General features: G+C 47.9%; 1 protein-coding gene across 2 annotated transcripts in view; it reads right to left on the bottom strand.

Moving 5' to 3' along the window:
* The window catches only part of FAAP100 (FA core complex associated protein 100), a 93,900-nt gene extending 80,004 nt beyond the window's left edge, over nucleotides 1-13,896 (bottom strand). For both annotated transcript variants that reach the window (XM_063961123.1, XM_063961122.1), the window contains exon 1: nucleotides 13,648-13,896. The gene's annotated coding sequence lies outside the window, so the exon portion shown is untranslated. The remainder of the gene's footprint in view (nucleotides 1-13,647) is intronic.
* Nucleotides 13,897-14,360: the final 464 nt, after the last annotated feature.

Raw genomic sequence — 14,360 nt, forward strand, 5'->3', positions numbered from 1 at the left:
ACGTAGACGGAGAATCTCCAAAGATGCTGAGGTGGTCCTGCCTGGTTCGTCAAAGATTCTCCGGAAGGATGATACGAACTCTTTGTAATTAGAGAGGATAGGATCACCTCTTTCCCATAATGGTGATGCCCACTCCAGAGCCTGACCGGAGAGGAGGGCAATAATATATGCAACCTTAAAACGAGCTGATGGGAAACTGGCGTACAACAGTTCGAACTGGATCTCGCATTGATTCAGGAATCCTCTGCAAAGTTTTGGAGTTCCGTCAAACTTACTCGGAGAGGGTAACTGCAAGCGGGACGTAGGCAGCGTCACAGGAGAAGCTGTAGTGTTAACTGGGACAACCGGAGTTGGAATCTGGACTTGAGACGTTTTAATAGCCGTATGAAGAGTCTCTAAACGGTCTGCCATAGTTTGCATAAACTGAACTATTTGTGTCTGTATAGACTCCTGGTTTTCCAGACGGGAAAGGATATCTGACGTAGTACCGCCTCCTGCGAATTGGTCACTTGACGAATCCATGTGGCCAGTGCTTACTGTCAGGTCCGGGTGTTTTTGTGAATCCGTTAACCCGGGACCAACCACAGGTGTAGGTGCTGGGGTATGAAGAAAGAAGGGAGGACGAAGAAAGTTCAGTTTCATATATTTATTAAAAATAACAATTCAGTAAAGAGTTAAATGACAAGTTGTTAATCATCATATTATACTGAAGTATTGCAGGAATGGCAGAAATAATATGCAGGATAAATCTCAAAGACAAATAAAAGAAATATTCATGGAACTGTATATAAAACAAGCTGATGAATAAATGTTGAATTGTCCAAATATAAACAAGCTTTGATGCTGAACTGCAGAATGTGTTTAACTGGGTAATGCAGACATGAAGAAATAACTGTAAGGATTTGCAATGAAGTTTTGAGGGTTAACTGAGAGGCTGTGAAGAATTATCCTTGTTATGGTAACATAGAAAATAAAAGTACTGAATTGGGTTACTTGCGAGTTCCGGAGATCACTGTGAAAACTGTAGCAGATGACAAGGTGATGAACGGGTTAAATGCAGAGTAGAACAAACGAACAGCTGAGGGTAGTGGAATCCTCCAAACTTTGTATGGTTGAAAGCAGGCAGACAAGGTAACCTCATGCAAGACTCTGGGAATCCAACTGTTTCCAGTAGGTGTGCAATTTACTGACAACACAGCGGAGAGCCGGTGGATCTTTAGCAGCGAAAGCTGCAGACGGACCTCTGGGAACGGAGGCGATATCTGGACCACGGGAATCACACAGGAATGCACGGAGAGAGCTCAGAGCTAGAGCACAGCGTTGATACAACAAAGCACTGGCCCAGAGTAACATAATCCCAGCCTACTTAAAGGCAGCACAAGCACGGGATTGGCTTACACCTGCCCACAGGTGTTTTCACAAGTGCTCTGTATTACCCATTTGGTCTCCAACATGGCCAACTCCTATACAGCAGACACACCGCAGTGCCTTAGGCCAATTGGTCCCCGCACTCCCAGTTCCCAGACTCTGCATTACCTGTGCCACTGATCACGCCGCGTCCCCACACGGGCGCACAGAACCGCGAGCAACCGCACTGGCAACGGACGGACCCCAGAACCCGTAGAGGTGAGAGACCGGTTCGTGACACCAGCCCAGCTTTACCCACTGCTGTGGACGTTGCCCTGTGCTCGGGGTTGCCGCCGGGTGTTTTTTTCAGCTGCTCTACACCTTAGGCCTACTTCTTGCTGTGATGCCGGGGCCTCGAGTTTAGAGTCTACCCGGAAACGAGCTCCAGGACCGGATCGCGGCCGAAACGGGACCCGCGGCTGCTCCCCCTCCCGCCTGAACTCACCAACACGGAGTCTCCTGCCTGCATAAGACCCTCAGGTACCATTGGAAGTGGGGAAGCGCCCTCTGTTTGCTATGGCCGCAGTTACTTAGAGAAATCCCCTACCTGTGCTCCTGGCGACGGCCATCTTGGTACACCCTGGACTGTGAGTATAGGAGATCTTCTCTGTGCCAGACCCTGATCCACGGCCCGAGTCCCCCAACTCCCTCAATTGCCTTGCCTCACTCCTCCAGTGTGCCTGCATACCCACCCCCCTGAGGCCCTGCACAGTTGTGAATCAGACCTGCGGCCTCCCAGAGCTCCGGTGCTGCGTCCTCCGGTTATAGCTCCTACCTGCCAGAGACCTATAGCCGGCGCGGGGGATTGGGGACTCTCTGCCTCTACCTGCTTGCACTTGGTGGGAAGAAGGCCCGCTGAATTTCACAGCCCACCACAGCTCTGCAGGAGCCTGCACTTCTGCCTCCCGCAGGATCTCCATATATTTCCCTCCAGCTCTTACGGCCCTTCTTTCTACTGGAAGCCGGAGTTTGTATATTATCTGCCGCCTCTCAGATACGGAAAAAGTACGGGAAAGTGGCCGCTCATATCGATTTCATTGCCACAGTGTCAGAGTAAGCACGAAAGACGACGTGTCTTCTTCGCTCTACACCCCCCATCCCAGAGGTGGTTACTCTCACCCCTATTGAGGTGTTGTCTGGTATACTGATTTCAATCACCTACGTCTCTGACCACATTTTCAAGCTAACCGCCCTGCGACCTTGTGGGCTCCTGAAGGGGAAAACTCCATAATGTGAGTGCGGCACACTCCCTCCACTGCCACTTCTGATTACTTAATTAACATGTATTACCTGGCAATGTGACTGAGTGCTCCCGTTTCACATATATCTTCTGTTCGGTCCCAGCTCTGTTGATACGCCTCTTTTCAATATCTGGATACTTCCCCGACGCTGAGGAATGCCTCCAAAAAAGAACAAGGATCAGGTGCCTCCCAAAATCTCCTCTCCCCCAAAGAACCCCCCACCCCAGAACCTCTCCAAATTTCCAATTTACAAAGCTCCCTCTCTCTGTCTACCATACCGGACCCTGGGATGTCGAATCTCCTGCTTTCTAATCTCACAGTTTCAGGAGTTGACTGCGAATCTGATGCACCCTTGACAGTGAAATCACTCTGCCAAATTTTAGCTGCTTTCAAGTCGGAACTCTCTAAAGACTTGGCCTCTGCTGTCCGTGAGGTGAAAACCGAGCTGGTAGCAATAGGGAAGAGAACCGACCACCTGGAACGCAAGGTTGAAGAACTTGTCACATCCCATAACGAGCTAATCTCCTCCCATGATCTCCAGCAACGGGAGCTGGACCAGTTTAAATCAAAGCTGGTGGATATGGAGGATAGATCGCGACGAAAATAAGATTTTACTCACCGGTAAATCTATTTCTCGTAGTCCGTAGTGGATGCTGGGACTCCGTAAGTACCATGGGGATTAGCGGCTCCGCAGGAGACTGGGCACAACTAAAGAAAGCTTTAGGATTACCTGGTGTGCACTGGCTCCTCCCACTAAGACCCTCCTCCAGACCTCAGTTAGGATACTGTGCCCGGAAGAGCTGACACAATAAGGAAGGATTTTGAATCCCGGGTAAGACTCATACCAGCCACACCAATCACACCGTATAACTCGTGATACTATACCCAGTTAACAGTATGAAATATAACTGAGCCTCTCAACAGATGGCTCAACAATAACCCTTTAGTTAGGCAATAACTATAAACAAGTATTGCAGACAATCCGCACTTGGGATGGGCGCCCAGCATCCACTACGGACTACGAGAAATAGATTTACCGGTGAGTAAAATCTTATTTTCTCTGACGTCCTAAGTGGATGCTGGGACTCCGTAAGGACCATGGGGATTATACCAAAGCTCCCAAACGGGCGGGAGAGTGCGGATGACTCTGCAGCACCGAATGAGCAACTCTAGGTCCTCCTCAGCCAGGGTATCAAACTTGTAGACTCTTACAAAAATGTATTAACCCGACCAAGTAACAGCTCGGCAAAGTTGTAAAGCCGAGACCCCTCGGGCAGCCGCCCAAGAAGAGCCCACTTTCCTCGTGGAATGGGCTTTTACAGATTTAGGGTGCGGCAGTCCAGCCGCAGAATGTGCAAGTTGAATCGTGCTACAGATCCAGCGAGCAATCGTCTGCTTAGAAGCAGGAGCACCCAGCTTGTTGGGTGCATACAGGAGAAATAGCGAGTCAGTTTTCCTGACTCCAGCTGTCCTGGAAACATATACTTTTCAGGGCCCTGACTACTTCCAGTAACTTGGAATCCTCCAAGTCCCAAGTAGCCGCAGGCACCACAATAGGTTGGTTCACATGAAAAACTGATACCACCTTAGGAAGGAATTGGGAACGAGTCCTCAATTCCGCCTTATCCATATAAAATACAGATAAGGGCTTTTGTATGACAAAGCCGCCAATTCTGATACACGCCTGGCCGACGCCAATGCCCACAGAATGACCACTTTCCACGTGAGGTATTATAGCTCCACGGATTTAAGTAGCTCAACCCAATGCGACTTCAGCAAATCCAACACCACGTTGAGATCCCACGGTGCCACTGGAGGCACAAACGGGGGCTGACTATGCAGCACTCCCTTAACAAAAGTCTGAACTTCAGGCAGTGAAGCCAGTTCAATTTTGGAAGAAAATCGATAGAGCCGAAATCTGGACCTTAATGGAACCCAATTTTAGGCCCATAGTCACCTCTGACTGTAGGAAGTGCAGAAATCGACCTAGCTGAAATTTCTCCTTTGGGGCCTTCCTGGCCTCACACCACGCAACATATTTCCGCCATATGCGGTGATAATGGTTTGCGTTCACTTCTTTCCTAGCTTTAAATAGCGTAGGGATAACTTCCTCCGGAATTTCCTTCAGGATCCGGCGTTCAACTGCCATGCCGTCAAACGCAGCCATGGTACGTTTTGGAACAGACAGGCCCCCTGCTGCAGCAGGTCCTGTCTGAGCGGCAGAGGCCATGGGTCCTCTGAGATCATTTCTTGGAGTTCTGGTTACCAAGCTCTTCTTGGCCAACCCGGAACAATGAGTATAGTTCTTACTCCTCTCCTTCTTATTATTCTCATTACCCTGGGTAAGAGAGGCAGAGAAGAGAACACATACACCGACTGGTACACCCACGGTGTTACCAGAGCGTCCACAGCTATCGCCTGAGGGTTCTTGACCTGGCGCAATATCTTTGTAACTGTTAGTTGAGGCGGGACGCCATCATGTCCACCTGTGGCCTTTCCCAACGGTGTACAATCATTTGGAAGACTTCTGGATGAAGTCCCCACTCTCCCGGGTGGAGGTCGTGTCTTCTGAGAAAGTCTGCTTCTCAGTTGTCCACTCCGGGAATGAACACTGCTGACAGTGCTAACACATGATTTTCCGCCCATCGGAGAATCCTTGTGGCTTCTGCCATCGCCATCCTGCTTCTTGTGCCGCCCTGTCGGTTTACATGAGCGACCGCCCTGATGTTGCCTGACTGGATCAGCACCGGTCGGTGTTGAAGCAGGGGTCTAGCCTGACTTAGGGCATTGTAAATGGCCCTTAGTTCCAGAATATTTATGTGTAGGGAAGTCTCCTGACTTTTCCATAGCCTTGGAAGTTTCTTCCCTGTGTGACTGCCCCCCAGCCTTGAAGGCTGGCATCAGTGGTCACCAGGACCCAGTCCTGCATGCCGAATCTGCGGCCCCCTAGAAGATGAGCACTCTGCAGCCACCACAACAGCGACACCCTGGCCCTTGGAGACAGGGTTATCCGCCGATGCATCTGAAGATGCGACCCGGACCACTTGTCCAACAGATCCAACTGGAAAATCCTTGCATGGGACCTGGCGAATGGAATTTCTTCGTAAGAAGCTACCATCTTTCCCAGGGCTCGCGTGCATTGATGCACCGACACCTGTATACGTATTAGGAGGTCTCTGTCTAGAGACGACAACTCCTTGGACTTCTCCTCCGGGAGAAACCCTTTTTATCCTGTTCTGTGTCCAGAACCATACCCAGGAACAGTAGACGCGTCGTAGGAACCAGCTGCGACTTTGGAATATTCAGAATCCAGCCGTGCTGTTGTAGCACTTCCCGAGATAGTGCTACTCCGACGAACAACTGCTCCCTGGACCTCGCCTTTATAAGGAGATCGTCCAAGTACGGGATAATTATTTCGGCCATTACCTTGGTAAATACCTCGCTGCCGGGGACAGACCAACGGCAACGTCTGGAATTGGTAATGACAATCCTGTACCACAATTTTGAGGTACTCCTGGTGAAGAGGGTAAATAGGGACATGCAGGTAAGCATCCTTGATGTCCAGTGATACCATGAAATTCTCCAGGCTTGCAATAATCGCCCTGAGCGATTCCATTTTGAACTTGAACCTTCGTATATAAGTGTTCAAGGCTTTCAATTTTAGAATGGGTCTCACCGAACCGTCTGGTTTCGGTACCACAACATTTTGGAATAGTAACCCCGGCCTTGTTGAAGGAGGGGTACCTTGATTTCACCTGCTGGAAGTACAGCTTGTGAATTGCCGCCAGTACTACCTTTCTCCGAGGGCAGCAGGCAAGGCTGATGTGAGGTAACGTCGAGGGGGAGTCGCCTCGAACTCCAGCCTGTATCCCTGTGATACTATTTGCAGAACCTAGGGATCCACCTGTGAGCAAGCCCACTGGTCCCTGAAGTTCCCGAGACGCGCCCCTACCGCACCTGTCTCCACCTGTAGAGCCCCAGCGTCATGCGGTGGACTCAGAGGAAGCGGGGGAATATTTTTGATCCTGGGAACTGGCTGCTGGTGCAGCTTTTTCCTTCTTCCCTTGTCTCTGTGCAGAAAGGAAGCGCCCTTGACCCGCTTGCTTTTCTGAAGCCGAAAGGACTGTACCTGAAAATGCGGTGCTTTCTTAGGCTGTGAGGAAACCTGAGGTAAAAAAAATTTCTTCCCAGCTGTTGTTGTGGATACGAGGTCCCAGAGACCATCCCCAAACAATTCCTCACCCTTATAAGGCAGAATCTCCATGTGCCTTTTACAGGCAGCATCACCTGTCCACTGCCGGGTTTCTAATACCCTCCTGACAGAATGGACATTGCATTAATTCTGGATGCCAGCCGGCAAATATCCCTCTGTGCATCCTTTATATATAAGACGACGTCTTTAATATGCTCTATGTTAGCAAAATATTATCCCTGTCTTAGAGTATTAATATTATCTGACAGGGTATCAGACCACGCTGCAGCAGCACTATTTATGCTGAGGCAATTGCAGGTCTCAGTATATAACCTGAGTGTGTATATACAGACTTCAGGATAGCCTCCTGCTTTTTATCAGCAGGCTCCTTCAAGGTGACCGTATCCTAAGACGGCAGTGCCACCTTTTTTGACAAACGTGTGAGCGCCTTATCCACCCTCAGGGATATCTCCCAACGTGACCTATCCTCTGGCGGGAAAGGGTACGCCATCAGTAACTTTTTAGAAATTACCAGTTTCTTATCGGGGGAACCCACGCTTCTTTACACACTTCATTCATTTATCTGATGGGGGAACAAAACACTGTCTGCTTTTTCTCCCCAAAAATAAAACCCCTTTTATGTGGTACTTGGGTTCATGTCAGAAATGCGTAACACATTTTTCATTGCCGAGATCATGTAACGGATGTTCCTAGTGGATTGTGTATATGTCTCAACCTCGTCGACACTGGAGTCAGACTCCGTGTCGACATCTGTGTCTGCCATCTGAGGTAACGGGCGTTTTTTTGAGCCCCTGATGGCCTTTGAGACGCCTGGGCAGGCGCGGGCTGAGAAGCCGTCTGTCCCACAGCTGTTACGTCATCCAGCCTTTTATGTAAGGAGTTGACATTGTCGGTTAATACCTTCCAGCTATCCATCCACTCTGGTGTCGGCCCCACAGGGGGCGACATCCCATTTATCGGCCTCTGCTCCGCCTCCACGTAACCTTCCTCATCCAACATGTCGACACAGCCGTACCGACACACCGCACACACACAGGGAATGCTCTGACTGAGGACAGGACCCAACAAAGTCCTTTGGGGAGACAGAGAGAGAGTATGCCAGCACACACCAGAGCGCTATATAATGCAGGGATTAACACTATAACTGAGTGAATTTTCCCCAATAGCTGCTTGTATAAACAATATTGCGCCTAAATTTAGTGCCCCCCCTCTCTTTTTAACCCTTTGAGCCTGAAAACTACAGGGGAGAGCCTGGGGAGCTGTCTTCCAGCTGCACTGTGAAGAGAAAATGGCGCCAGTGTGCTGAGGGAGATAGCTCCGCCCCTTTTTCGCAGATTTTTCTCCCGCTTTTTTATGGATTCTGGCAGGGGTATTTATCACATATATAGCCCCTGGGGCTATATATTGTGATGATTTTGCCAGGCAAGGTGTTTATATTGCTGCTCAGGGCGCCCCCCCCCCCCCAGCGCCCTGCACCCATCAGTGACCGGAGTGCGAGGTGTGCATGAGGAGCAATGGCGCACAGCTGCAGTGCTGTGCGCTGCCTTGGTGAAGACTGAAGTCTTCTGCCGCTGATTTTCCGGAACACTTCTTGCTTCTGGCTCTGTAAGGGGGCCGGCGGCGCGGCTCCGGGACCGAACATCAATGGCCGGTTCCATGCGGTCGATCCCTCTGGAGCTAATGGTGTCCAGTAGCCTAAGAAGCCCAAGCTACCACCAGTTAGGTAGGTTCGCTTCTTCTCCCCTAAGGTCCCTCGCTGCAGTGAGTCTGTTGCCAGCAGATCTCACTGTAAAATAAAAAACCTAAATATACTTTCTTTCTAGGAGCTCAGGAGAGCCCCTAGTGTGCATCCAGCTCAGCCGGGCACAAGAATCTAACTGAGGTCTGGAGGAGGGTCTTAGTGGGAGGAGCCAGTGCACACCAGGTAGTCCTAAAGCTTTCTTTAGTTGTGCCCAGTCTCCTGCGGAGCCGCTAATCCCCATGGTCCTTACGGAGTCCCAGCATCCACTTAGGACGTCAGAGAAATAACATTAAGATCAGGGGCATACCGGACTCGGTCACCAACTCTGAGCTAGAACCCTATGTCACAGCTCTATTCAAAAAACTCCTCCCCGCTGCGGAGTCTGCAGAGCTCCTGATAGACCGCATCCACCGCCTTCCCAGACCATGCACCGTTTCTTCTGACCTCCCTAGAAATACCCTCCTCCGTGTCCATTACTTTCCCGTTAAGGAACGTATTATGAGAGCCGCTAGAGAATCCAAAAATTCAGATACCTTAGGGGGTCTCCAAATTTTTCAAGACTTCTCTGCTGCCACCATTGCAAAGAGGCGTGCCTTTGCACCCATCACTCTCGCCCTCATCACCGCTGGGGATTCCCTGTTAAATTGATCATTACCTACGAAGATTCTACCTACATTGTATCCTCCCTGGATGCGGGAGTTAAACTGTTGTCGGACTGGGACATTACCGTTCAGAAGCCGGCTGCTCCGCCTCGTGCTACTGCTGTTCGTCACGACTGGTCTAATACCTGAGCTATGTGATTGTTATGCTGGGTTCTTCCAATTGTTCTTTGGCCCTCTGAGGCTTTAGACCGCTTCCCCTCTACTGAGATGGGAAGCCCTTTGATGATGCAGCTCACTTCATTTGTCTATTTTTAGCCAGGTTTCTGTGTTACAGGTTCACTCTCTTTTTTTTCTTGTTTCTCATTGGTTCCCATTCTATAATGTTACTAGTTGTTACCTAGTATTCATTAGTTTTTTTCCACTTTACTGCAGTCTTCATCTTCCACTCTTCTCTTCTTTACTGTGAATAAATCCATAGTTTGCTGTCTGCGCTTCATTTCCTAGCTTGTAATCTTATGGCACAGAAAAAAATAAAAAATGGACAAGTGGATTACTACAATGGACATACGGCAAGGTGGACGGGATTGTCTGAAAATACAGACGTGTCTTGGCGAACAAACTTGTCTGAAAATACAGACGTGTCTTTGCGAACAAACGTGTCTGGAAATACAGACGTGTCTTCGTGATCAAACGTGTCTGAAAATACAGACGTGTCTTGGCGAACAAACGTGTCTGAAAATACAGACGTGTCTTGGCGAACAAACGTGTCTGAAAATACACACATATCTTGGCGAACAAACGTGTCTGAAAATATACACGTGTCTTGGCGAACAAACGTGTCTGAAAATACACACGTGTCTTGGCGAACAAACGTGTCTGAAAATACACACGTGTCTGGACAGAGAGATGGACCAATGTGTCTGAACACCAATTCATTAGACTCTTGCTGTAGTGAACAGACACTGTACTACTTAACAGCCATTGTCCCTTATTGACATCCCAAGAATAGAACAGCAGATTCTAATACTACTACAGGGCAAGTCTCCCATATCCAGAATTGTGAAATACAGAATATTCCGAAATAAGGAATTTTTTGAGCAAGACTAAGATAGTGGCACATTTGTGATTGTTCAATGTGCACAAACTTTGTGTAACACACAAAATTATAAAAAAATACTGTATAAAATTATCTTCAGACTGTGTATAAAGTATATATGAAACAAATGAATTTCATGCATGTACACAAACTTTGTTTCATGCACAAAATTACTAAAACTATTGTATAAAATCACCTTCAATCTTTGGGGGGGTCTGTGGATCGGGAGGGGGGGGGTATCCAATTACCTGTAGTAATTTACTGGCAGTAATTATATCACCAGGTGCTATCCAATGAGCCCTGATGCCAGCGCTTATCAGGGGTTTGGTTTCACCTGCCTCAGGAAGGTGAAGCCAAATCCCTGGAAAGTGGGCTTTTTTCCAGCGATCGCGGATGCAAAAATACATAGGTCTGTGGCTTTTCATGGACCCTATGTATTTTTACATAAAAACGGGAGGTTTTTGCACATCACAATAGGATAGGTGCGAAAAAAAAACAGTGAAAGATTTTTAAAAAATTACTAAAACCCGCTGTTTTTGCCAGCGCAATATTTTTGGGGCTATTTGGATACTCACCTTCCCCCCATGTTTATAAGGTTCATATGAAACAAATGCATTCAGTGTTTAGACTTGTGTCCCATCCCAAAGATCTGTCATTACGGTATGCAAGTATTCCGAAATATATAAAAATCCGATATCCAAAATATCTACTACTGGTCCAAAGCATTTTGGATATAGGAGACTCAGAAATGTGAGAGAGTCCTATCGCACAGGTATAATTCCAGACTATTCTTATGGATAGAGTGGACTTCAATTAGTCCTTACAGTATAACCATATATGTACCCCTATATTCATAATTGTTAACAACATATGTGTATCAAAATGGGGTGCTACCTCAGACACTGGTTTAGGTAATGTACAACACAAAAGAACAAAAGCTGTCTGTAATAGGTGTACTTATAAGTTTTAAAACATACCTTTTATTTAATAATATTAAAAATGACATATCACGTCCTTGTCAGTGAAATATTAAAATTATAGAGAGATGCGTGTAAAAGTACAGAAAGAAAGTGTGTATAAAAATACTATACCAAAAAACCTGTGTTTATTTGTCCTCTATTTGGTTAGTTTCTCATAAATAACAACGTACACATTCTATGAGGTATCAACTTGGAATTGTATTTACAATTATATATTAACCGGGTTCAGTATGGGATCCTGACGATCAGGAAACCGACGCCAGAGTCCCAGTGACGACAGCAGCGTGTCCCCTTGCGGGCTCGTTGCACTCACCACGTTCCAGGCCTGGTGGTGAGCTTTGCTCGCCACACTATTATATTCCCCCTTGGGGGGTGGTGTGGACAACCCCCCCCCCCCCCCCCCCCCCCCCGAGTAGGAACTAGGGGCCCCATTCGGGATTCCGTCTGCTGGCATTTCCTTGGCTGTCGGGATTCCGGCGTCTGTATCCTGATCGCCGGGATCCTATTTGCCGGGAAAGTGACTGCTTCCCAATTAACCACCTACTGTACAAGGTGGCCCCGCTGTAGTCTCACAAATAAGTAGTAGTTACCACTGTCTTCAAGTTTCTACATAATATTGGTCCTATAATGTGTATCAAACAGTCTATATACCAGTGGGAGAGATCCCTTGATTATAAATGACACCCTAATAGCTGGTTTGGATATATTGCCAGGCAAGCAGGCAAAGGATTTGTTAGTGGGTGTTTGGTATAATAATCACTTCTACAACACATCAAATCAAAGTTCCCCAATATTACATCTATCCAAAGCTATGTTCATCATAATTTATGACACGTCATGTACAGTTGTGATACCTACAGTATAAAAGGTTGTAATCCCCTAATATTAGGGTATAGCAAAAAATATATATTAAATGAAAACAAATGTCTGGAGTAATTATTCTCATCTATTTCTCATCTTAATATGAGGTGCTGAAATAGAGTCAGTCAATCAAGGTTTATGATATGTTGACATTGTTATGAAATACAGTATTATAAACCTTGATGATTGACTGACTCTATATAAGCACCTTATATTAAGATGATAAATAGTATAAATGTGATAATAACTATAATTACTTAGAATAATTGTATCAATCAGAGATCTTTGGGATACTACAAACATTTATTGATACAAATGGTAACAAGTGACATATTATTACCCCTTTCGGGTGGTATTCAGTGTGCCGGCTGTTCAGTATACTGGCGCCGGAATCCCGACACCCGGCATACCGACAACTATTCTCCCTCTTGGGGGTTCACGACTCCCCTGGACGCGCGCCACCGTGCCCACAGAGTGGCAAGCGTTGCGAGCCCGCAAGGGGCTAATTTGCGCTCGCCCAGCTGTCGGCATGCCGGCGGTCGGGATCCCGGCGCCTGTATGCTGGGCGCCGGTAACCCGACCGCCGGCAAAACATACTACACCCACCCCTTACACATCTCCAATGCCGGATCCCACCCGGGAATTGGAAACGGGTCCTTCCCGGGTGGGATTCGGCATTGGACCTTAGAGGCTGCCTTTCCCAACACAGCAATTTGGTGGGTCGTCTTGCTATGGGGGGTGGGACTGGAAATACATGTGATCTGTGTGGAGTTTATATGTTTTTTTGTTTTTGTCATGTGAAATTTGAAAATTATTAAACAGTACTTCACTATGGGGGTAATTCTGACCTGATCGCACGCTGCCGTTCATCACAGCGTAGCGATCAGGTCAGAAGTGCGCATGCGCTGCAGTGCGCGGGCGCATGGCTGACAGGCGACGGCTGTCGTTGCCTAGCGATCGACTCTGCCTGATTGACAGGCAGAGGCGTTCGCTGGCCGGGAGGAGGCGGCACGGCGGCATTTGGCTGTTTTGTAGGTGCGGTCCGTCCAACGCAGGTGTGGCTGGACCGTGGGGGGGGGGGGGGGGGGGGGCGGTCCGCAGCGGCTGTGTGACGTCACACACAGCCGCTGTGACCCGGGCAGCCACGAGTAGCTCCCGGCCAGCACGCAAAAGCTGCGCTGGCCGGGAGCTACTCCTGAAGTACAAAAGCATCGCCGCTTGTGTACGGTGTTATTTATGAGAAACTAACCAAATAGAGGACAAATTAGCAGACAGGTTTTTTTGTATAGTATTTTTATACATACTTTCTGTACGTTTACGCTCGTCTCTATAGTTTTAGTATAGGACGTGATATGTCATTTTTAACATTATGAAATACAAGGTATGTTTTAAAACCTACTGTATAAGGGCACCTACAGTATTACAGACACCCTTTATTGTATTGTACATATGGGAGACTAAACCTGTAATACCCTGCCTAGGGAATTTAACAATAAGATCTCTTACCAGTTGTATGGCCCCTCTGCAACAGGCTGGTCCCTGTGGTTGACTGGCAGGATGGTCCCTCTTCAACACGCTGGTCCCTGTGGCTGACTGGCAGGTAAGGATAGTCCCTCTGGCTGGTCTCTGGGTGCAGGAATGCAGTGTGCTCTCACTCTGTGCAGCAAAGTAAAGTGGAACGCACAGTTCCATTATGCTTCCTCTTCCTGTGTACAGTGTACACAGAACAGGTTCCACCCTCCCAACACTATACTGTTTCTATTAGCCCACAGGCCTGTCATGTTACTGTAGCCACGCCCCCAGCACACAGCCACTTCCTGACCTCGTCTTATCAGCACTGTTTAGATGCCCGGGAGAAGAAAGCAGTCTCAATCAACAAAATATGTTGATTTACTGCCGTCCAGGCCAAAAGGGGTGAGTGGGGAGGAACTTGAACAGACTTCCCACTTATGTGAAATACCTATATATACCAGCTCTTCATTTTTCTAATGCCACCTTATTATCTAGCCTCCAAAGTTTTTAATAGCTGCATGTGCATGTGAATTCCCCCCGCCCCCGGGTATTGTTATCCCTCAAAATATGGGGTCTATGGAGATATAACAGCTGTGGGTCAACAGAATAAGCTGCCAGCAGCCAGCTAAACAGTTTCCTCTAACTCTGTTCTCAGCTACAGTAATCGCACTTATGCATGCAGCTAGGGCCTGATTTTTGCTGCTTCA

This window comes from Pseudophryne corroboree, chromosome 3 (assembly GCF_028390025.1).
Source record: "Pseudophryne corroboree isolate aPseCor3 chromosome 3, aPseCor3.hap2, whole genome shotgun sequence".
Classification (NCBI taxonomy): domain Eukaryota; kingdom Metazoa; phylum Chordata; class Amphibia; order Anura; family Myobatrachidae; genus Pseudophryne; species Pseudophryne corroboree.